At 41.2% G+C, this 22,807-nt stretch overlaps 1 protein-coding gene across 1 annotated transcript in view; it reads right to left on the reverse strand.

The window, feature by feature from the left end:
• DAAM1 (dishevelled associated activator of morphogenesis 1) overlaps positions 1-5,760 on the reverse strand; it is a 179,497-nt gene extending 173,737 nt beyond the window's left edge. Inside the window, exon 1 of the mRNA XM_065900351.1 lies at positions 5,703-5,760. The gene's annotated coding sequence lies outside the window, so the exon portion shown is untranslated. The remainder of the gene's footprint in view (positions 1-5,702) is intronic.
• Between the last annotated feature and the right edge of the window lie 17,047 nt (positions 5,761-22,807).

Genomic DNA, 22,807 nt, shown 5'->3' on the forward strand with positions numbered 1-22,807 from the left:
GACAGGCTTCTGTGGCCCTGTTCTGGGTGAGAAGGGCTTTCTTCAGATAAGGGATTCAACCTACTGAAAAGTTATCTCAGTTAACAAGAGGGTCTAATGCTGGACAAACTCCACATAGATTCAGAGATGGCATTTAAGAGCATTTCCTTTTTCGAATAATTTGCCCATCATTCACAAAGCAAAAGGGAGGGAGTTCAAAAATTCTTAACATTCAAATAAACAAATGCAACATTTTAAATCTCATACAACATTTTCTGTTCCAGAAAATCAGACTCTAAGAAACCATTAAGTGAAAAAGCAGTTTTACTCTTAATCAACCCAGCACTTGTTGACCTAGCATTGTTTCAGAATCAAGAGACACAAAGGAAGTTGTGATTCCCCCAACTCAATGGAGAGAAAAGAATAACATATAGGAAAACCAGAGGCAAGGCAATAGTGGGGGGGGTGTAAAGAACTGGAAGCCTGGGTCCCTAACAGGGTCTGCCAGTTACCAGCTGTGTGACCTGAGCTCGGTGAGTTCCTTAAGTTCTTCATGCCTCAGTTTCCTCAGCTGTAACATAGTGATAACAGTACCTACCTCATGCAGCTGTGGAGGAGTCTATAGTTAAGCTCATGTAAAGTATTAGGAAAGGCCTGACCCAAGTTTAGCACCTCACATCCCTTGACGGTTCGTATCACATTAGGTATGAGTGTTTGTTTGCGTGGTCAGGCTGAGGGCGCTAAGGAGCAAGGAGCTGGGCGTGGTGGCGAAAGCGGAGGGACAGGCAGGGAAGGCTTCCCAGAAGCTATGGCACTCAAGCTGGATCTGAGAGCACAAGGAGAATTCAGATGCTCAGAAGAGTGTTCATTCCAGATGAGGGGAGCCATTACTGCAGAAAGTCACAGATAGGGGTAAAAACCAGGTGTGCTTAAACATCAGCAGGGAAAATAAGCTCACCAAGGCTGAGGGTATATTTGGTAACCTCAGATTAATGGATTAATGGGCAGGGGAGGGGGGGTGCTCAGGCTCTGTGTGCTTGTTGCTATGCTCCTAGGACTTAACATTTAAATCACTTTTAGATATGTGTACTATGAATGCAAACTCACTCTGAAATGCTCATTTCTCTGTTTTTGGAACAGTGGAAAGGATGCCAGAAAATACAAAGGTAAATGTTTTTTTTTTGCTGTGGAAATAGTCTGCTCAAGTGGAATGTAGGTCACCAAAATCAACTTGCATCTCATCGTCATCTGTCCCTCTTTCAGTGGAGGCAATAAGTGGTAGCCTGAAGGAAGGGGGAGGAGCGGCACTTCAGAGCCATCCTTCAATTCCAATCTCTATCAGCCACTCAGCCACTCCAAGCACAATCCTCAACAGAGGTATCCTAGGACAGCCCCAGCCTGCCCCCCCCGACCCAGCCCTGCCAATCTACAGAAAAAGCCCTACTTACCAAGTTCTGAAATATTACCTGTGCTAGCAGTTGCCTCTAAACCAAGCTCTCAGGGAAACCACTATCATCTGATGCGGTAAGTGTTTAAGATATACATTCACTTAAAAGATTCCTTCCATTACCAAGTTAGAAATTATGGTGCCAAAAGAAGTGACAGTAGTCCACATTCCTTGTCCAAAGAAGAAAAATCACAAAACAGAAGAATTTTCATTTTGACTGGTGCCCCCTCTAAAGATTCAACTAGTTTGCTAACCTAAGTTGGCAAAGTTGCTTTGTTTCCTGAAATGTAAGGATAGACTTAACACTTGGAAATACCAGGAGCATGACACGAAGCCAGGGAGGGCCCCACAGAAGTCACAGGCTCTGGGATTATTTCCTGAGCCAAACACCTAAGGCTCTCAGTGGTACCAAACTTTGTTGGAAAAGCTTGTTTCTCCTGATCCAACAGCTGTAAGTTTTTAAGTAATTTAAGAGAAGACCTCAAGATTCTCAAGCCAAAGCCACTCTTTATACTATCCCCCAAATATTTACAAAGTGAAACACTTTCAGTCTTAACTATGTTTTGTTTGTAAACACCTTATTTGTTCTGATGACCACAGTATCAACACTAAAAGCAGCCTTTTAAACAAAGTAGCTCAAATAAAACCACACGCAGACACACAAATTCTTAACACCCAGAGGCATGTCCACAAAGCAAGAAAGCCAGGGTTCAAATTCCTTGGCACCTTTTCACTGAGCTCCTGTAAGCACCACCCAAGGACATGACCCACTGCACCCTCTTTACTATCACACCTCCTCACTAATTTACACTTCGGAAAACCCACAGAATGCAACTTACTGGATGATAACTGAATGCTACAAATATTGGAGAAATGTCTTTTACCCTGTTCCCCTCTCACATCAGCCAGCCTGAACAACTTACCCCTGTTTATAGAACAACCCCACCCCAAATGAGAGAGCTATTGCCCACTCTTCTACCCACATGGTGCCTCTGGGGCCACTGGCAGCCTGGCAAAAGTCTCTAGGTATCTTTGCCTTGGTCTCTCTCCCTGTTCCCCTGTCATTTACCTCCTGGGAAAGTTATCTGGGCCAAGGACAGTACAACAGAGAGAAATCTAGAAATGTCTGGTTTGGGGTAATAAGAATTGTATAAAGAATTAATTATAGGGGGAAAAAGTCTCTGTGAGTGAATACATTCCAAAAGCAAATAGTTACAGTTTGACTATTTCAAACACATGGAAGGCCGTTTATACCACGTCACATGCTACACAGGAGTTTTGATTTATGCTGAGATGAAACTGCTTGACAGAAAACTAAGAGGAATATTACAACTGATGACAAAACTATCAGTGGAAAGAATATAGATCCTGGATCTCCAATCATGGTTCTACTAGTCAGTAGTGATTCAACAAATATTTATAAAATACCTACCAATGGCCAAACACTGCTTTAAATGCTGGATAGACAGGGATAGACAAGACAAAGGCTGCTCTCAAAGACCTTCACGGAGTGGGAAAAACCCACACACATTGGAATCATTATCAGAATTAAAGGGAGTCAGAAGTAAGGAGATAACTGAAGGAGATTTCAGTCAGTGCTAACTTCTATGACAAAAATTGTGAGTGAAATTTCTGATCCTGTTTCCTCGTGGGGATGTAACCACCTACTTAAAACAAGATGATGAATGTCAACCACCTGGCACACAGCAACCCCAAGCATTTACCTGCACATGAATGTACACGCATAGATGCTAGCAGATATATACCTTCCCCCCTTAACTGCAATGTCTGTGATAATCCACTTTGGTATGAAATGAAAGCAGAAGGTAGGCAAAATGTCTGCATAATTCAATTACTCTTAATGCAATTAAATTACAAATAACTGCATTCAACAAGAATCTATAAAAAGTCAAAATCTAAACAATTCTACAATAAAAGGATAAAAAGAAGTCCAGATACTGGGATAATAGTAGTAGTAGAACTAATATTATAAATACTAATACAGCTGCCTTGCCCACTTTGAGGGATTACCATGAAAAGTCGGGCTATTTTGCCATACAAGTAAGGCTCAGAGATATTAGCCCGATGTCACAGTGTCAGAAGCTGGGCTTAAACTCTCATCTTCAGATTTCTTTGAGAAAAATAAAAGACAATGAACAACTCCTTCTTAGAGTCACAAGATTTTATACCGAAAATCAACTTTAGGAAAACTGCTGTGCCCCTCTTCCCACATCACCAACGACTGAGGTCCCCAGAGGCAGAGGGTTCACCGCAGAATGGGGAACCCAGTAATGACAGAGCGAGAGCAGGACCCAGGCTTCCTAGATCCCAACCCTCTCAAGGATCTGCATCCTCTAGACGGGTCTTTAGATTTCATGAGAACCACAAGGGATAGCCGTGACCTCCAGAATTCAATTTCAGTTATTACTTGTCCCTAAAAACTTCCAGTGAATTGCACCTAGGGCAAATTGAGGACCTTTACTGGTGGCCAGGAAGCTCTCTTCACACATAAAAGAGGAGAACTCCCTCCTGGAGAAAGCGGCCTACAGCACTATAATATACGTTATTAGGAAAACGTATGTTTTCATTTTCTTGAAATGAGAGATCAGCCTGAAAGGAGAAAGATCTTTTGATTGTAATTTTCAGAGTTTGCCTCAGTGCAAAGGCTCTTAACAGCTTTTTCTGGGGAGGGAGGTGGAGAGACCAGGTATGGGGACGCAACAGGGAAGGGGGTCCAAAAATTGTGTCCAAGCTATTTACAAGAGAATGGAGAGAGCCCGGGGCTGTGAAACCGGTGACTAGGAGAGCACAGCTGGGCCCAGGGAGAGCATCTAACCACACCTACTGGCCACGCCCTCCCAGCTGCCCGCAGAGCCACACTGAATTGAAACAGCAGTGGGAGCAGTTAAGATTCCGACGGCAGGAGTCGCCATGGCAACGGGATTCATCTCGCAGGCAAACCCCACTTCAATTCACTAGGTCCTTCTCGAGTCTCAAGAAACTACCAACTCAAGAGGAGCAAAACGGTCACGGGTGGCATTTACTCTTGATGCTCTCCTGCGGGTGAAGATGGGAGGCGGGGTGGGGAACGGGGGTTGAAGTGTATTCTATTCCTGGGTCCCCTAAAATATTTTATGGGCGCAAGAGACAGAACACTCCAATCGCAGGCTGCGATTAACTTGAGAACAGAGCCTTTAGCAAGGGTTTGATGAACAAGTAAGAGAAAGGATAAGAGTGCTAGGGAAAGGAAATCCAGAGGACTTTATAGGGTTCTCGGGCGCCGCGCACGTCTCCAAGCGGATCACAAGCAGTTGGATTTTCACCACCAGCTGAGAAAAGCGATTACCCAGCTCTCCTGCCCCGCTGCGAGTCGTATCGCTAGATAATTCGACACTCCCCACCGCTTTACCACGTCCCAGCCCAGCGCTCCGAGCAGACGCTTTGTCCCAGCTCAGGTGTTCTTCGTCGAGGGAGCCATCAGTGCAATGGGCACCAAGATGCGCCCTACCCAGAGGGACGGGAGGCGGGAGCGCTCTTTGGCGCCTCGAACCCGGTCCGCAGGCTGCTTAGCCGCCCCTCGCTGCTGTCCGCCAACACCCCTCACTCCTTCCGCAAGGCGGCTTTCCCTCCTCTTTCTGGTTTGAGACCTTTAGCTTCCAACTTTGCCTAAATTACAGTCACCCCATCCCTTTCGAATGAGTCTTGAGGTGAGGGTGCCCGGGATGGTGGGGGTTCTGCTGGGACGCGAACGAGTAAACGAGTCCCTCCTCTTCGGTCTACACCTCCGAGTCTACCAAGCCTGCCTCGGGATTGTCCCTCCCGGAGCCTCCCGGACCAGCAGCTCCCGACAGCAGCAGTGCCCTCAGCACTCAGCCAAGGCCACGACCCACAGCGCCCCAGCCCCGGGGTGTCAGCAGCAAGGCGGCGAGTGGTACCCTGCCGGCTCTCTTGGCATCCGAGCACCTCAGAAAGAAAGGGAGGCACCCCCGTCCCCGGGGGCGCCTTTCCCCGGTCTCGCCTTGCTTTGCACCGCGCTTGCAGCCATTTTCCCAAACCCTGCTTGGCAGCCGGGAACTGTCTAGGTCTTGTTCCCACCCAGACTCAACCTGAAGGACGGGTTTAATATTTACCTACTGGCCCCGGAGCTCCGGGGAGGCAGTGGGAGGGCGCGCCGCTAACCCAGCACCGGGCCCGAAGAAGCACGCCCACCCCCGCGCCACCTCCTGGTGCCACTTAATGAAGGAGTGCGGCGGGCGACGCGGAACGTCCCCCTTACCTGAGCAGCCCCCGCATGCTGAAAAGGCGGCTCTGCGCTCCGGGTACAATGGGATCCGGTTAAACAGTTTCCTTCACAGCCGCTCGTAGGTTACCAACTCGCAGGTGACATCACCCTCTCCTCGCCTGATAGGATACAATGCGGCGCTCACTGCGCATGTACTCCCGGGCAGGACCCGCATACTCCTGGGAGTTGTAGTTCACATTCCACAAGCAGAGCCTGGGTAGCTACGCTACTGAGGGTATTGAAACTACACTTCCCGACGCATTCCTGGGCCTCTTCGTCCCCGCCCCAGCCCCGCCCCCACCGCGACCCGCCCCCTCCCCGCCCTCCAGCCTTGCAGTGTTAGTGTTGGTCTTTCAAAAACCGAGCTGCGGACTCAGCGGGCGGGCGTGGGGGCAAGCACCCTTCGGTCATGCCCTTTGACTTGACCTCCACTCGGTCCCATGCGGGCTCTGAGGGACCAGAGGGGTCCGGGGCTAGTGTGCACCAGCCAGGCAGCTCTGACCAACCGGGCTCTGCTGGCCCCAGCTGGAAAGAGAAGATGAAGCCTTTCACTGCCTTCCCTACACGTAGCAACTAATTAATAGGATGCATTGGTTTTATGGGTTAAATACGGTCCTGGAATTCCCCCACGTCCCGGAGGATGAGGGACGCCGACTCCGAAGGAGAGGAATCCCCCTTTGCCCCACTTGGTCCAAATTACCCTTCTGTCTTCTCTTTCCTTCTCCCATTTAATGGAGTCAGGGTGACCAACCAGAACTCGGAGAATAGCTTAGTCGGCTGAGCTGACCGAATAACGGAGGGTGTCACTAATAAAAATGCAGTGTAACAGACTAGATAGTTGCCTCAACCCTCCGTCCGGGATCCAGCTGCTGCTGCAGAGATAATACTATCGCGCAGCCATGCTTTTGTTCTTCCCTGCAGCAGACTTCCCGCTCTCATGGCTCTCAACTCCCAGGAAGACAACATCCTTGCCTAAAGTTTTAATAAATGACGTATATGTATACATGTACTTTTCAATCCACAACACTCTCCTCTCAATTTACATACTTCACTCTCACTCAAGTTTTTTAAATGACCTAAACCAAAAAACACTGTGCTGTTCAAGAAGGGCTGTGATAGTAATACACCTAAATGTTTAAAGGTAAGCAAAAGGTGTGTAGCAGAATTCTGAACCTTCAGGAAAATTTTATTTTTAATATGTAAAAATTTTGCGTGGCACTTTTCATTAGTCAATGAGTACCAAATATTATGAAAAATTAACATTGAGAGCAAATCTCTAGGTGTCTTTTTAAACGAAAAAAAAATCAATACATCTAGTTATTTCAGTTGTAAAGGTAGAGTAAATTATAATGGCATTCGAGGTTTTAATCACATATAAGGATCAGTTCACACCCCCGTTTCCACTAGCAAAATCTTAGAAGACTACATCTTGTGAAAAGAAAGTTCACAATTAAAATTTCAAACAACTCTCCACCTAATTGTTGGTGACAGTCTTCTTATCACTCTTATTTTCTCACGTGTTTGTGCAACAATAACTTGGGTTCAAGAGAAAAATATTCATGGAACTAGAGGATCTCAGGGGAGAGGGAAATGCTTTGTTTTGCTGAGAGAGGGATTGTAGTACTGAATTCTGCTTTTCTTTTGTCAAACCAATTCCGTATAGCCCAAACATATTTTTCTCTACTGAAGATAACTTTGAATGTTGCTCTCCTGTTCTGAGCCATTCTGTCCATTCCAAATATTGTCTTAAATGGAACCTAGACAATACAAATGTTCCACTGGCCAACAGATCAAGAGTACAATCAGTGATATTCTAGCTAATGGGTAGTCTTAATGTATTGCAGTTCACTGTGAGAAAATATTCAGAAAGAAACTTGACCTGGGATGATTCTAAAAGCTCTCCCAGTTTTGTAACTGTGTAAAGCTTTTAGATGGAAATATAATCAGTGAGCTCGAAATTTATTGAGTCAAATTGGATGTGGAGATTCTTTATAAGGCAGGACTTAGCCCTACAGATAAAATTATATGACAATATTGAGGTACACTCTGAGGAGTAACCCTATAGGATAAATCACCCTACAGCAAGTTCTCTTGGGTCTTCTGTAATGAAGGAGAGGATGAAACCTGCCTGAAGAAGAAATTCCATTCTCTATAGCAATTAATATTATAGGGATGTGCCATGTTACATACTCATTTTTATATGTAAAGGACATCATACACACTAGATTATAAGCACAGAAATGTGTGGATGTATGCATGTGAGCTGCCCTTCCTATTAAATAGATATAAATTTAGATAATAAATATTGAAAGCAAGGCATTGTGTTTGGAAGCATTTTGTTATGCGTGATGGATCTGAACTGATCCCTGCACACTATTTCATTGGTAACCAAGGGAAACAAAGATGGCTCTTCAAGCATCAGAAATGCAGTCCATGGACCTGGGATCAGAGGAAACTTAACAACTTCTATGGAGACAGAAAGAAACTCTCTCTCTCTCTCTCTCTCTCTCTCTCACACACACACACACACTCACGTACACTCATTGTGTGTGTTTGTATTTCTCTCTAGGTGACTAAGTAGTCTCATGTGCCACAAAAACACCCATTCTGTCTAGCTTAATTTATGTTCTCAGTCAAAGGATTTTGTTACTTTTTTTCTTTTCTTTTTAAAGGACTGCTGCTGTTCTAGAATGATCTGAAGAAAGGCCTTGTTTTTTCCCATAATCATTGCCTATTAATTAGGAACCCACGGAACCACTGAAGATAGATTTAACTGATCATCTACAGGTGGAGGAGGGGGGAAGGCACTATGGGATATTTTGCCGATCTTTCAAAATAATCTCTCTCAGTTCTGGTTACAAGGTTTCACTCTAGATGTTGGGTTTTAGATATGGAAGGAAGTGAGATATCAACAGAGAAAGAATTTTAAGTTTGTAGCCCTGCATGTGTTTTCACACTATTGCTTGGTCTTTCGCAACAATTAAGGTTGTGTGCTGAGCCCAGGTTTGGGATCATGACATTTTCCCACTTCCAAGCAATATGACTTTGCTTATTTCATGTTGCTTATTTTCTCTGAGCTTCAGTTTCCTTATTTTTCAAATGGAGCTAACAATAAACCTACTTCATAAGGTTTCTTAGGATTAAATTAGGTGAGACATATAAAAACCCTTTTCAAATTGAAAAGAACTGTACAAGTGCTAGTTCTTGTTATTATTTGCAATTTCCCCCTGAAGATTATCTCAGAAATGTCAGCCCTAATTATGGAACAAGTTAATAAAAACCTAGTTAAATAAAAAATCTTATTCTTTATTAGAAATTATCCAGTGCACATATTATCTCAATAATTTGTAAGTTGGCAAAATGTTCTTCGAGGAAAAGAAATGAGAAATCCAAATTAAACAGTGCTGGTCCTCGGCTTGTTTTCTGATCCATGGCTTGCTCTTCTACAGCCCCAAGCTGTCCTCAGTATCCCAGGTCATCTTCCCCAAGCTTCACAGCCTGGCAAGGCACTGCCGGGAGATTGGAGGTAGGAGGAAGGGAGAAGCCAGGGTGTTGCTTTACCTCCACAGAATTGCACTGGGAGATGTTTCCGGCAGCAGCAGCATTTTCCCCGTTGAACTGGTTCTTCGTGGTTCCAGCTTCTTCCAGGTCACCCTGGCCTCTGTCAATGCCATCTTCTCCGACTGTCCCTCCAGCCTACAGGTGGAGGTAGCTTCCTGCTGTTGCTAACCTTTTGTCGCATGTTTGTTTTCTCAGACCTTCTATCACCTGTGTGACCAATTCCCTGTCCTATATTATATCTGTTTTAAATACTTAGAATGGTTTTTGTTTTTGTGGTGGAACACTTAACTAATATACTCATGTCTTAGTTCAAGTTCTTTTAGGGGCAAGCAGCAGAAACTTTCTATGGCCAGTATATGCAAAATAATGAAAGTATTAAGATTTATTCAAAGGACTGAACAACCAAGGCTCTACCTAAGAGCAGGAACCAGACCAGCCCTGGGAACCCAAACAGTGGTAGGTTTTGGACCTTCTCTCCAGAGCATTGCTCTAATAGCCTTCAGTTTCTGTGTCTCTTTGTTCCAAATTTCAAATTCCTGAGAGAAACTGATTACCCCATCTCAGAGGGCCTATCTGTAACATTTACCTACAGCAGTGCTTCTTTTTAAAATTAATTTATCTATATTTTATTTTTGGCTGTGTTGGGTCTTAGTTGCGGTGCGCAGGCTTCTCACTGCGGTGGCTTCTCTTGTTGCGGAGCAGGGGCTCTAGGTGCACAGGCTTCAGTAGTTGTGGCACGTGGGCTCAGTAGTTGTGGCGCACAGGCTTAGTTGCTCCGCGGCATGTGGGATTTTCCTGGACCAGGGCTCAAACCCGTGTCCCCTGCATTGGCAGGTGGATTCTTAACCACTGCGCTGCCAGGGAAGCCCTACAGGAGTGATTCTTAAAGTATGGGCCCGAGATCAGCAGCATTAATGTCACCTGAGCACTTATTAGAAATGCAAATGCTGGGGCCCCACCCACAGACCTACTGGAAAAGAAACTTTAGGGCTGGGTCCCACAATCTTGTTTTGACAAGTCCTCAAGCTTATTCTGACACTCATGAACGTTTTTGAACCACTTGTCTATAGCAGAGATTACAATATCGTGTGGCTCAGATATGATCACTCAGGACCTATCCCCGTGTGTCTGGGAGTCTTCCCAGAGAGGAAGAAGTGCTGTGAACTTGGCAGCCACCCCTAAGAGGTGTCAGGTAAAGCTGGTAAATCTGTCAGGATCTTAATGGTAAAATTTGGTTCTTCCTGAGGGAGAAGACTTTGTAGCATTCTGAACCAACTAAATCAATTTAGTCATTGCAAAGGCATCTGGAAAAGATTCATTTCACTGTATTTAATTGAGAACACAGAAAAGCTGAAAAACCAGCATTGGGGCAGGACAAGGGAGATGGAATCTTATAGAAATCTAAGAACAGTAACAATACCGTCAGGCCACAGTAACAGGGGTTGTGAAAATAGCTCCACCCACTCAAAACTCTCTCCAGACCAGTCTCATCTGAACAGCTTCTGGGAATTTAGAAACAGAAATTCTTCTTTGATTATCTTAGCTACAATCCCTGTATCAGCTTATGTATAACTGGCTTACCCTTAGCCTATGAGACCTGCACTTTTTATTTCTTTTAATAAATTTATTTATTTATTTTTGGCTGCATTGGGTCTTCGTTGCCGCGTGCGGGCTTCTCTTGTTGCGGAGCATGGGCTGTAGGCGTGCGGGCTTCAGTAGTTGTGGCACGCAGGCTCAGTAGTTGTGGCTCACGGGCTCTAGAGCACAGGCTCAGTAGTTGTGGTGCACGGGCTTAGTTGCTCTGCAGCATGTGGGATCTTCCCGGACCAGGGCTCCAACCCATGTCCCCTGCACTGGCAGGCAGATTCTTAACCACTGCGCCACCAGGGAAGTCCCGAGACCTGCACTTTTCAATCCTGTACCAATGGCCCCATGTGGCTATTTAAGTTTAAATTAATTAAAATTAAATAAAATGTAAACGCACAGTTCCTCAGTTACAACAGCCACATTTCAAGCAATGAAGCCACACAAGGCTAATGGATATCGTATTGGACATCTCAGAAATAGAGTATTCTCATCATTTCAGAAAGTTTTGTTGGACACCACTGCCCTAGACTTTTACCTCATGAACTTTCATCCCACCATGCTGAAACCTACCCTTTCCCCCCCCATCTTTTCCAGGTCAAATTCCAGGGAGAAAGAAAGAATGAAAAAGAGAAAGAGAGAGAGGGGAAAAAAATCTGTTTGTTCCAGTTCACCATTTTAAGGCAATTCATACTATAAATCACCAGCCACCGTGAAAAAAAACATATAGCCAAACCGAAAAATGGCCAAAAGTCTTGAATAGGCACCACACACAACTGTGCCACCCCCAACATCCAAATGGTCAATGAACATATGAAAAGATACTCAAATGAATTAGCCCTCAGGGAAATATAAATAAAGGCCACAGTGGGATGCTACTACACACTCATCAGATTGGTTAAGATTAAAAGGACTCGCTATATTAAGGATTGGCAAAGATGAGAAGCAACTTAAATCCTACACTGCCAGTGAAAGTATAAGTTTGTGTAACTGCTTTGGAAAACTCTTTGTTAGTATCCACTAAGAGCGAACATTCACATACTTTATATAGCCCAGCAATCCACTCCTAGAAATATATCCAACAGAATTGTGTATATACATACATTCACAGAAAGAAAAATATTTGAATGTTCGCAGCTATGCTATTCAGCCCATGGTTGCCATGCAATATTTGGGATATACTTATATTAAAAATATTCTTTGTTGTTTGTCTGAAATTCAAATTTAACGGAGAGTTCTGTATTTTTATTTGCTAAATCTGGCAACCCTATTATACTCTCAAACTAGAAACAACACAATTGTTCATCAAAAGTAGAATGCATAAATCGATTGTGGAATAGACACATAATTAATACTATATAACCAGAGTCAGCAAACTTTTTCTGTAAAGGGCTACATAGTAAATACTTTAGGCTTTGTGGGCCATATGGTCTCTGTTACAACTACTCAACTCTGCCACTGTAGCATGAAAGCAGCCCTAGATGTAAATGAATGAGCAGGACTACGTTTCAATAAAACTCTCTTTACAAAAACAGTCAGCTGGCCTGTAGGAAATAGTTTTACAGGCTATCCAGCAATGATAATGTATGAGTCGTGTCTACATGTAAGAATATGAATGAACCTCACAAAATAACATTGAGTGAAAAAGTGTTTATGGTGTGATTACATAAAATCAGAAACAGGTGCAACTAATGGTGGTGTTAGAGACAAAATAGTAGTACCTTCAGGGGATAGTAATAGGAAAGAGCATGAAGAAAGTCTCTGGGGTGCTGGTATTGTTCAAATTTTTTATCTGAGTTATACAGGTATTTCACTTTGTGAAAATTCATCACGCTGTACACAGTGATTTGTGTGATTTTATGTATGTGCATTATATGAAAATAAAATATTTATATCAATTAAAAACTAGGTCAAATTATCTCAACATCATGCCCATAAGAAATTATTTTACGAATTCTGGTACCCAGGTTTTTTGCTTTTTCCTAATTATAACAGGAATTCATGTTCTTTGTAGAGAATTTAGAAAATCTTGCTACTTAACGTGATAAAATCTTGCTTAAGTCTACAAACAAGCGAGAAAGATTAACATTTCTTTCTCCTGCCCTCCTTCTCTTTCACACTCAGGATCAGTTTATGGATTATTTTATTTAAAAATATACCTTGGGAATTTTCTATGTCATTGATTTTTTTTACATTTAATGGCTGCATGATGTTTTATCGTGTGAAGGTAATCATTTTTTAATCAATCATCTATTATAGAATAAGTCATTTCCAATTTTTTGATATTATCAATAACTGATGTACATCCTAGTTCAGTTGTGCCCATTCATGATTGTATCTTTAGGAGTACAAATATAGCATAGGAGAACATAAAGGCTTTTAATGCTTTTGATACAGATTGTCAAATTGACCAGGTACTTGTTTTTATTATTTGTTGATATTATGGTTGATGTTTCCTGTGAGCCCACGTAGGTCTGGTAACCTCTCTGAGAGAACTGAATCATGTCCTGAAAGCAACTTAAACTGTTTGAGACAAAGTCTAATCATGCTAATGGGCTGGTTGAGGAAACTACCATAAGAATGAATGTTCAAGGGAAAGGGAAGTACTCCTGCTGTCTCTAGTTATCTGGCCTCTAGGATATGCTAGGTGTATTCATTTGTAAGGGATACCTAATAGGGTACCACAGACTGGGTGGCTTTAACAACAAAAATTTATTATCTCACAGCTCTAAAGGCTGGAAGTTAAAAATCAAGGTGTGGGCAGATTTGGTTCCTTCAGAGAGTTGTGAGGGAAGGATCCATTTCAGGCCTCTCTCCTTGGCTTGTAGATGGCTATCTTCTCCCCATGTTTCATTTCATCCTCCCTCTATGTGTGTCTGTCCCTGTGTCCAAATTTCCCCTTTTTATAAAGACACCAGTCATACTGGATTATGAGGTCACTCTAATGACATCTCTTTAGTTTGATTACCTCTGTAAAGACCCTATTTCCAAATAAGACTACATTCTAAGGTACTGGGCGTTAGGATCTCAACGCAAGAATTTTTTGTTGTTGGGGAGGGGAGAACACAATTCAACCCTTAACACTAGGTAAAACCAAATAAGAGAAAACTCTTTCTTGTTCTCAGCACCAGTGTTATACACCAGCATGCTATATTCACATAAATTTTAAAGCAGTTGAACATCTGATTAGAAGATATAGACAGGATCAAAAATCCGAAGACAGCAAATTGAAACTTCTCAAGAATAACAGAAACAGAAATACAGAGTGCTTCCTGCATTATATGCGGAAGCCTTGATTCTGACTCTAGTTTTGAAGGCTGACGTCTTGCCTCCAGGTACACAGTCCTGTCACTCTTTTTTTTTTTTTTTTTTTTTTCAGTACGTGGGCCTCTCACTGTTGTGGCCTCTCCCGTTGCAGAGCACAGGCTCCGGACGTGCAGGCTCAGCGGCCATGGCTCACAGGCCCAGCCGCTCCCCCGCATGTGGGATCTTCCCGGACCGGGACACGAACCCATGTCCCCTGCATCGGCAGGCGGACTCTCAACCACTGCGCCACCAGGGAAGTCCAGTCCTGTCACTCTCGATCAAGAATTCTCAAATGAAGACTCCACAGACTTTCCACTGGTAAAAATTCTCTGGCCATACATACATTTTAGACAAACCATCCCAAGTTAGCTTTCAAAATATCCCCTACTGAGTGTGTCATACAATTTTCATTTTCTTTTTCTCTTTAAACATCAAATCTCTGCATGGGCTCTTAAACACTCAAATGGGCAGTTCATGTGTGGCAAAACCTTGTCTATAAGTAAAAGATGGCCTGGGTGTTCCTCGGAGAGAAAGAATTCTGTTTACTTTTTTCGGTTTTGTAACTTTCCTCGTTGGGAATTATCCTGGCAGATATATTCTCCTTTGTAGCTGAAATATTACAGCTTGTAGGATTTATGTAAGAGCCTTGTATCACAGCAGGTTGTGCTAGCACTTAGGCACTGGATTTGGAGATTAGGGATGACTTTAGTCCTGTATTACATGAGAACCTTGTGATGTGGAATTTCTCATGGAAAGCCACACTTCAGTACAATATGTCATGGCACATTATCTTTGTGAGAATATTTTCTCTTCACCAAACTGTGATTGTAACCTTTTCTCTTGGGTTGTCTATGCCCTCTCCCTGTGTCTCAAGCTCCTAAGATAATATTTTGGGTTGTCAGAAGACTAGCCACCCAGTTAAAGGGGAAAAGGAGATATTGGAATGCTTTATTCTGGCTTTGCTTTCCTGAAAGCGACAGGTTTTCTTCTCTGGGGTTTATGTTATTGTTTTAGAAAATTATATTCATTTAAATCTAAACATAGTTAAAGAAAGTAAAATATGACCCTGTTACTTTTCAGTCATGTAACAGTAATTCTGAATAACAGTATAATCTTCCTCATATGCATGTTAAGTTAACTATATTGGAAATTCACCTCTGACTACAAACCCACTAGATTTTGCAAGTTGAGTAGCTTTGAGTAAGGTCAATGCTAGGATGGGAACTTCTAAAGAAAACCCAGATGTCTCAGAGATGAATACAGGATTTAAAGTAAGTTTCACTGTATCCATAATATTAGATGCAGATCTCCACAGTCATCATTTCAGGAAGCCTTTTCACTATGCATATCCCTTCTTAAAATGTGCAGGTGAAGCGTCCCCTGCTCAAGGCGGCTCTACATTGGAGCCCATGACATTGCCTCACAAAAACCCATTGTGAAATTTCAGGAATTTTGTTAGCCAGTTGTTAAACACAGTTAATATTAAAAATTAAAGTATATAAATTACAAATAAATTATATTAAAAACAAAGGTGACAAATACTCAGAACTCATCACTTAGTAATTGCTACATTTTACTATTATCCGATCTTGAGGTTCCACCTGAATCTGAATGGCAGAAATACTACATCATGGTTTACTGCTGCACTTCTCTTCCCAAATCCACATTCAGTGACATCACATTGGTAGCTTGAAATCAGTCATGGTGGAGTAGTTACATCATGGAAACCTGCAAATGCTACAAAGTAGGGCTTCCCCCACCGATCCAGTTGTTGAAGGGTTACTGGCATCTTCCTCCCCCTGCATTTGTTGCAGAAGAGAAGAACCCTTCTCTAACTGCTATGCAATGTCCTGTATTCTCCTCTCCTGACTTCATTCTGCTGTTGGCTCCTAGAAGTGGAGTACATGTGTCATCACAGTCAACTTGGGCAGAAGTGTGGCATCAGATCCTGCGCTGAGAAGAGCCCAGTTCCTGACTGGGTTCAGGGAGCTGAGCATTTTTGCTCCAACAGGAAAGAGGAACTTGGTGATAGGTTTAGTAGCGGGGGTAGTTGTCTTGAACCCAGAAGAGAAGGAAGTCAGCCTGGGGCTATTGTAGGTATCAGAGAGAATGCAGAGAGAATTCTAGAATAACGGCACCAGCACTGAGGCTGCATGACTACACAGCAGCTTAGAACAGAGTCCCACATGCTGTCTTTGAAAACATTTTCACGAGTCTACAAAATATTGATAAAAATAGTCTTAAAAAGACAATGTGTAGAGTTTTTATGAAATGAAATTTTTTTCATATGAGGACTGTTCCTTATTCAGGGATCATAGGTTAACATCTCAAGAGTAATAAAGACAATTTTATTAGAAGCATGAAACTATTATCCAAAATATATACATAGGTAGTTTATATCTTATGAATTATTTTGTCCCCAAAGTCCATTTTGTACCCATTTTCCCTGCTCGCACTAGAGAATACTTGCTTTTTCTTAAGAAAATTTAATGTTATAAATGGTGATCAGGTTTCCAGGTCTAGACCAAAAAAAGCAAATACGTCCCAGTATTCTGGGAGTTGTCATACCATTCATCTTGTTAGCCTGAAGTCTGAATGGTAGGGAAAGAGGTAGTCTTCGCAGCAATAAGAGGTAGTCTTCTCTTCGCACAAGAAGGGCAGAAGAGAAGAAAAAAGCATAGCTTTTCCTTTTCCTGAGCCAATGGATGGTGAAATAGGAAAATCTGAACCAGCAAAGTTTGTTCTCATCTACCCCCTCACCTCACTTTATGCCTTACTCTCCTAGTATCTGATAATCCTTCTCACCAGGCTCCCATTCCCTCACGATACTCTGTATTCTCCACCACAGCACCTTCAAAGGTCTGTCTGAATTGCTAAAGTGCTCCAAGTTCCAAAACGTACTTGCTCTCTCCTACCCTCAGTCATAGCCCATCCATCCATTTTTCTAGCACAGCTGCTCTCAAGTGTCATTGGACAAGTTTACACATATGTGTGAATGTCTGATAGTCCCTAATTTTCCAGAGCCATTTGAATTTTTAGGAACAGATTTTGCAAACATAAGTTATTTCTAATTGGCAGTGTATTGTGAAATATAAAAAACAAACAAAAATTACAAAAAACCAAGAGAGTAGGAGTCGGGGAAGAGTGTTGGAACAGGAAGGAACAGGGCACAGAGCACCCTACAAACTAGTTGCTTAATCCTTTAAAATCTGTGATTTTCACAAACTCTTCCCTTTGACCTACAGATTTTCCTGAACTGGCCAAACTTGGATTTGAACTAATCCTTGTTTTGGTAATTACCCACTGGTACAAGCAGAATAACAAATGTTTCAAGATTAAACGTTACAATTCTCTACATTTTTTCACCTTCATACTTGAAAAACTCACACATTTCTCACAAGGGTTTTTTTTTTTTAATGGAACTGTGACGTTTCCAGCCATAGAAGGGGGACGGTGTGAGTGTGAGTGTGTGTACACACGCACTCACATGAGTGCTGGAGTAAGTTGCAGATGTATGGATGCATACACAAGCTATTTATCATTTTGCAAGAAGAGCTCAATATATAATTAAACACGCAACAGACTCTAGCCTTGCCCAATTTAGGAGACGTCTTAATCAGCTCTAAAATCCAAACTCACATCTATAATTCCTTCTGTCCAGCTATTCCTTTCTCAGACCAAGGTCCTCCTGCTGTGGTTACTGTGCATATTCTATTTAAATTATAATCTCATTGCTGCTTTTTTCCTCGTTAAAAGTATACTTACTCCCCTATGCTTTGCAAAAAACAGGTGTCCTCTGGTGCTTAAACTGCCTTTTGATCTATTGTTCAGAGTTAACCAGAACTCTCCATTCTCATCTCTCACTCAGCCATTACTCATTAACAATAAATGCTTATCAATTAGCTATAGTTATTCATCTATAAACCTAAACACTAATGAACAACTGCAAATGTTGATAAACAATTACCAGGTGTAAACGATAGAAGGGAGCTTGCACAGATGGTGATCATTGTGGGTCAAATCTTTGTCTTGCATTTATAGTGGGTGAGGAGCCATGCAAAACACAAAGCAACATTGCCTCTGGCCTTGAGGAACTGAGAAATAAAAAAAATAAGAGTGAGTGCATCTCTCATTTCACCACAGGGAACTTCACCAGAGAAAGGGGGAAAACCTCAGCAATTTGAGCCAGTCAGAAGTGTTTTTGAAACGGAAATTGTGCTTCTCTTTGGACTGAGTAGAAAGGCAAGAGAGTAACTACTTGTCACTTACATTTTCAGCTAGGACGCACCTGCTTACTTTTTTGTCCTAGAGCACGACTGTCTGATAGAAATATTACATGAGCCACATATGTACTTCAAGATGTTCTAGTACCCACATTAAAAAAGTACAAAGAGGGGCTTCCCTGGTGGCGCGGTGGTTGAGAGTCCGCCTGCTGATGCGGGGGACACGGGTTCGTGCCGCGGTGCGGGAAGATCCCACATGCCGCGGAGCGGCTGGGCCCGTGAGCCATGGCCGCTGAGCCTGCGCGTCCGGAGCCTGTGCCCCGCAACGCGAGAGGCCACAACAGTGGGAGGCCCGCGTACCGCAAAAAAAAAAAAAAAAAAAAGTACAAAGAAATATTGAATTTTAATAATATATATTTAACCAAATACATTGAAAATATCTTTTCAACATGTAATCAAATAAAAATTATTAATTGGATAGTTTACATCCTTGTTTTCCACACTAAGTCTTCAAAATCAGTGTGTATTTTACACGGACAGCACACCCCAATTCAGACTAGCCACATTTCAAGGGCTCAATAGCCACACGTGACCAGTGGCTACCTACCGGCCAGCGCAGGGCTAGAACATTCCACTCCAGAGAGTGCTCCATGTGAACTAAAGCTCATATTTAGTGAGGAAGGGACACTTCACTTTCTCATTCTGTCTCCATTTCCTACAGTCAGAAATTGGTTGGAGGGAGGAAAGGAATAGGGCAAATCATTTTTAAAGTTTTCCAAGGAGCAGTTTAGCAATGCTTGTTATCATCCCGAGGTACTTTGGGACTGAAAAGCGTCCTTGGGCAAAAGCAGACTTTCCTTGTGATGAATCAGAAGAATTCCCTGCATTCTCGGGAGTCTGATTTATGTCCCTGCACGCTCACCACCCATAGGCCCGGCGCTGGCTTTTTGCGCAGTCTCCTCTGTGGTTTGGGTTGAGAGGAATTCCCTGATCCATAGTATCTTTCCTATCTGGGACTACCCAAAGATAATTCACCCTGGAAGCATTTCTTTCTGTCTCTGGTCCTCTTTAAAATGCCAAGGCTCTGTCTCCAAGGGAGTGTAACTGATATCAGTAGCTCCCACCTCTCTGGTGTTTGGATCTTTCAAAGCAATCTCAAGAGTGCTATGGTGTTTTATCCTCATGTACCTTTCTTAGGATTGGCACTTTGATAAAGAACCCACATTTCTGAAAAAAATCAGTGACTTTATGATTAATCTCAGGCAAAGGCTTTCAAATTTTAGTGTGCATAGGAAGCTTTGAGGACGTTTGTTACTGTTGATACCAGGGCTCTTTGACCTGAGGGTCAGGTCTGTGCAGAGCTCCATTTTTAAGAAGCACTGCAAGTAATTCTGAGTCATGTGGCTTGGTGCTCTACAGTTTAGAAATACTAGTGGGTATTCGAACCCAGGTTCCTATACATGGAAGTCATTGCTTTGTGTCCTCAGCTGTTCCATATCAGGTGGTAACACAGTAAATCACTTGCATTTTCATATGAAATTATGTTGCAAATCCTTTTTGCTCATCAGAAGGTTTCCCTGGCATCATAAAATTTTGTGTCCTTTTGGGAAAAGGAGCTGCCGGACAGCTGTTGTTGTTTTTTTTTTTCCAGAAAATAAAAGGGATGTATAGAAGCTAAATAAAAATCGAACATCACTTAGGGTGATACTAGGTTTGACACTGACTTATTTTTCTTCCCTATCCTTGTTAGGCTTTTTTGTTTCTTCTTTTATCAATTTAATTATTTAATTAGTAAGGCTCTCTTTAGATAAGTGTCAATATACAGATAAAATGAAAAGAAAGTTACCTACAGATCCATCATTCAAAACTGTTTGCTTCTTTTTTACAAAATGGATTCCTAAAAAAACATAAATTCTGTTGTATCTGCCTTTTTCCCCTCCATTTTAACCTTATAATTCATTTTATGTTTAAAAATGTCTTCATCCATATTACTATTGTTTTTAATGTTAGTTTCTTCTCCAGTATACCATAATTTCATCAACCCTCTATGTTGGAACTTTTACTTTTTTTTTTTTTTAATAGACCTTATTTTTTTAAGAACAGTTTTAGGTTCACAGCTAAATTCAGAGGAAGGAACAGAGACTTCCCATATGCCCCCTGCCCTCACACACGCAAAGCCTGCCGGATTAGCAACATTCCTCCCAGTGGTACATTTGCTACAACTGATGAACCTACATTGACACATAATAATCACCCAAAGTCCATAGTTTACAGCAGGTTCACACTTGCAGTTGTATATTCTATAGGTTTGAGCAAATGTATAATACTATTACAGTTTCATACGGAGTGGTTTCACTGCCCTAAAAATCCTCTATGCTCTCGTATTCATCCCTCCCTCCCCCAGTCCTTAGCAATCACTGATTTTTTTTTACTGCCTCCAGAGTTTTGATTTTTACAGAATGTCATATAATTGGAATCATACACTATGTAGCCTTTCAGATTTCTTTTTTCTTTTCTTCTTCTACTTCTTCTTCTTCTTTTTCTTCCCCTTTTTTCTTTTAACAAAGCTAAGGTAAAGATTCTTTATATACTTCTTTTTGGGAGAAAGGCTTAATTTTTAATAAATGAAAACATACAAAGCAGTAACTAACACCCATCTTCCACCTCTCAGAATTAACCACTATTAATGTTTCAATACATTATTTCTCAGCCTTTCCACGTGTATAAATATCTGAAAAGTATGCAAATATTCTTCTTTTAAAAAAAGATGAGACAGTTCCAAGTAAAATGAAAATTCCCTTTGGCTGTAATCTTCTAATCTGGTCCCCTTCACCCTCTGCAGATGAAATAACAGTGATGAGTTTGGTGCATATTGTAATCCATTTTTATGCATAACATATATCTAAAAGCATCTAGTAACATCTTGTTGTGCTTTTTTGCTTAAATAACATTGTTCCACATATATCGTTCTGCAGTTGGCTTTTCTCATGCAGCAATATGTTTTTGACATCTGTTCCCATGTAGTTATACATAAATCTAATTCAGTCCTTCATATTATGACTTCACCATCTCTTATTTATCTTTTCCCTATGTATGGAAATTTAGGCTCTTCCCCCCTCTTTCTTTTTTTTTGTCTATTATGAAGAGTTTTTGAACATGTCCTTATGTGTTTCTCTTTGTGGATGTGTATCTTTTTCTCTAGATTAGACACCAAAAATTAGAATCATTGGGTCACGGAGTAAACACACAGTAGTATTTTTTAAAATAGTGTCAAATTTGTCTTCCAAAGTGGGTATGCCAAGTTAGTTTCCTATCAGCAGTACGTATCTATATTTTCAGAAACTTGACAATGCTTAACACTAGAAAAATTAAAAATTTTTCAGTATCATGGATGAAAAATAGCATATTGTTTTGAGTTTCTCAGATAAGTAGTAAGGTTAAGCATCTTTTCAATGTTTATTAGCTAAACATATACTTATGTACAACTATTTTATTATAGTCCCAGGAAAAATTTGTGTCTGGTCTAAAACTGTATTTTAAGGCTTTCAAAACATATTTAGAAATTTCCATCTAAAATTTTTGTAAATATTTATATTCCTGTCAAAACCATGATAAAATATCTATTTTCCACACTCCCACAAAACTTGATTATTCATTTGAATCTTTGCCAATCAGATAAACAAAAAGTGTACCTTGTTTTAATTTTTCATTTCTTTGATTACTGGCAATGTTAAATATTTTTTCTTTTTAAAAAGTACATCCATATTTCTTTTATAGACCACACTTTATGACTTTAGCCAACTTTTATGTTGGGCATTCTTTTTTTTTTATTAACCCACTGTCATATATTTTGCAAATATCTTCCCAGTTAGACAACTCTTTTAACTTTGTTTATAGTAATTTAGTTACATGCACATATTTTTAAAATTTTAAGTATTTGAACGTTAACATATTTTCACTATATTTTCTGCTTTCCCTTTTAAGTAATAGCTTTAATTTCTTATCTCAAAATGCATGTTCATTATGAGAAATTGTTAAAGTGAAAGTACATTAAAGGAAGAAAGTAAAACCCATGTAATTTTACCACCTAGAGATAAGAATTACTAATACTTTGAAGTATATCCTTCCAAGTTATTTCTATGCTTATAAAATGTTCACATAATTTTAAAAAATCATTTAGAACATAGCATTGTAATTAAAAAATTTAAATGACATTAAATGTTCTTAAGAATTATAAATTATAATGGTATAAAGTATTACATTTGAGGATATACACTCATTTATTTAGCCAATCTTCTATTTTTAAATATTTAGATTGTTTCCAAATATGATTACTTTCAAAAGAGAATCTGTCTGATTCCTTCATAGGATAAGCAATCTTTCATACAGTCTCCTTCCAAGGGGAGAAATCACACTCTTTCCACA

This window comes from Phocoena phocoena, chromosome 2 (genome assembly GCF_963924675.1).
Source record: "Phocoena phocoena chromosome 2, mPhoPho1.1, whole genome shotgun sequence".
Lineage (NCBI taxonomy): Eukaryota > Metazoa > Chordata > Mammalia > Artiodactyla > Phocoenidae > Phocoena > Phocoena phocoena.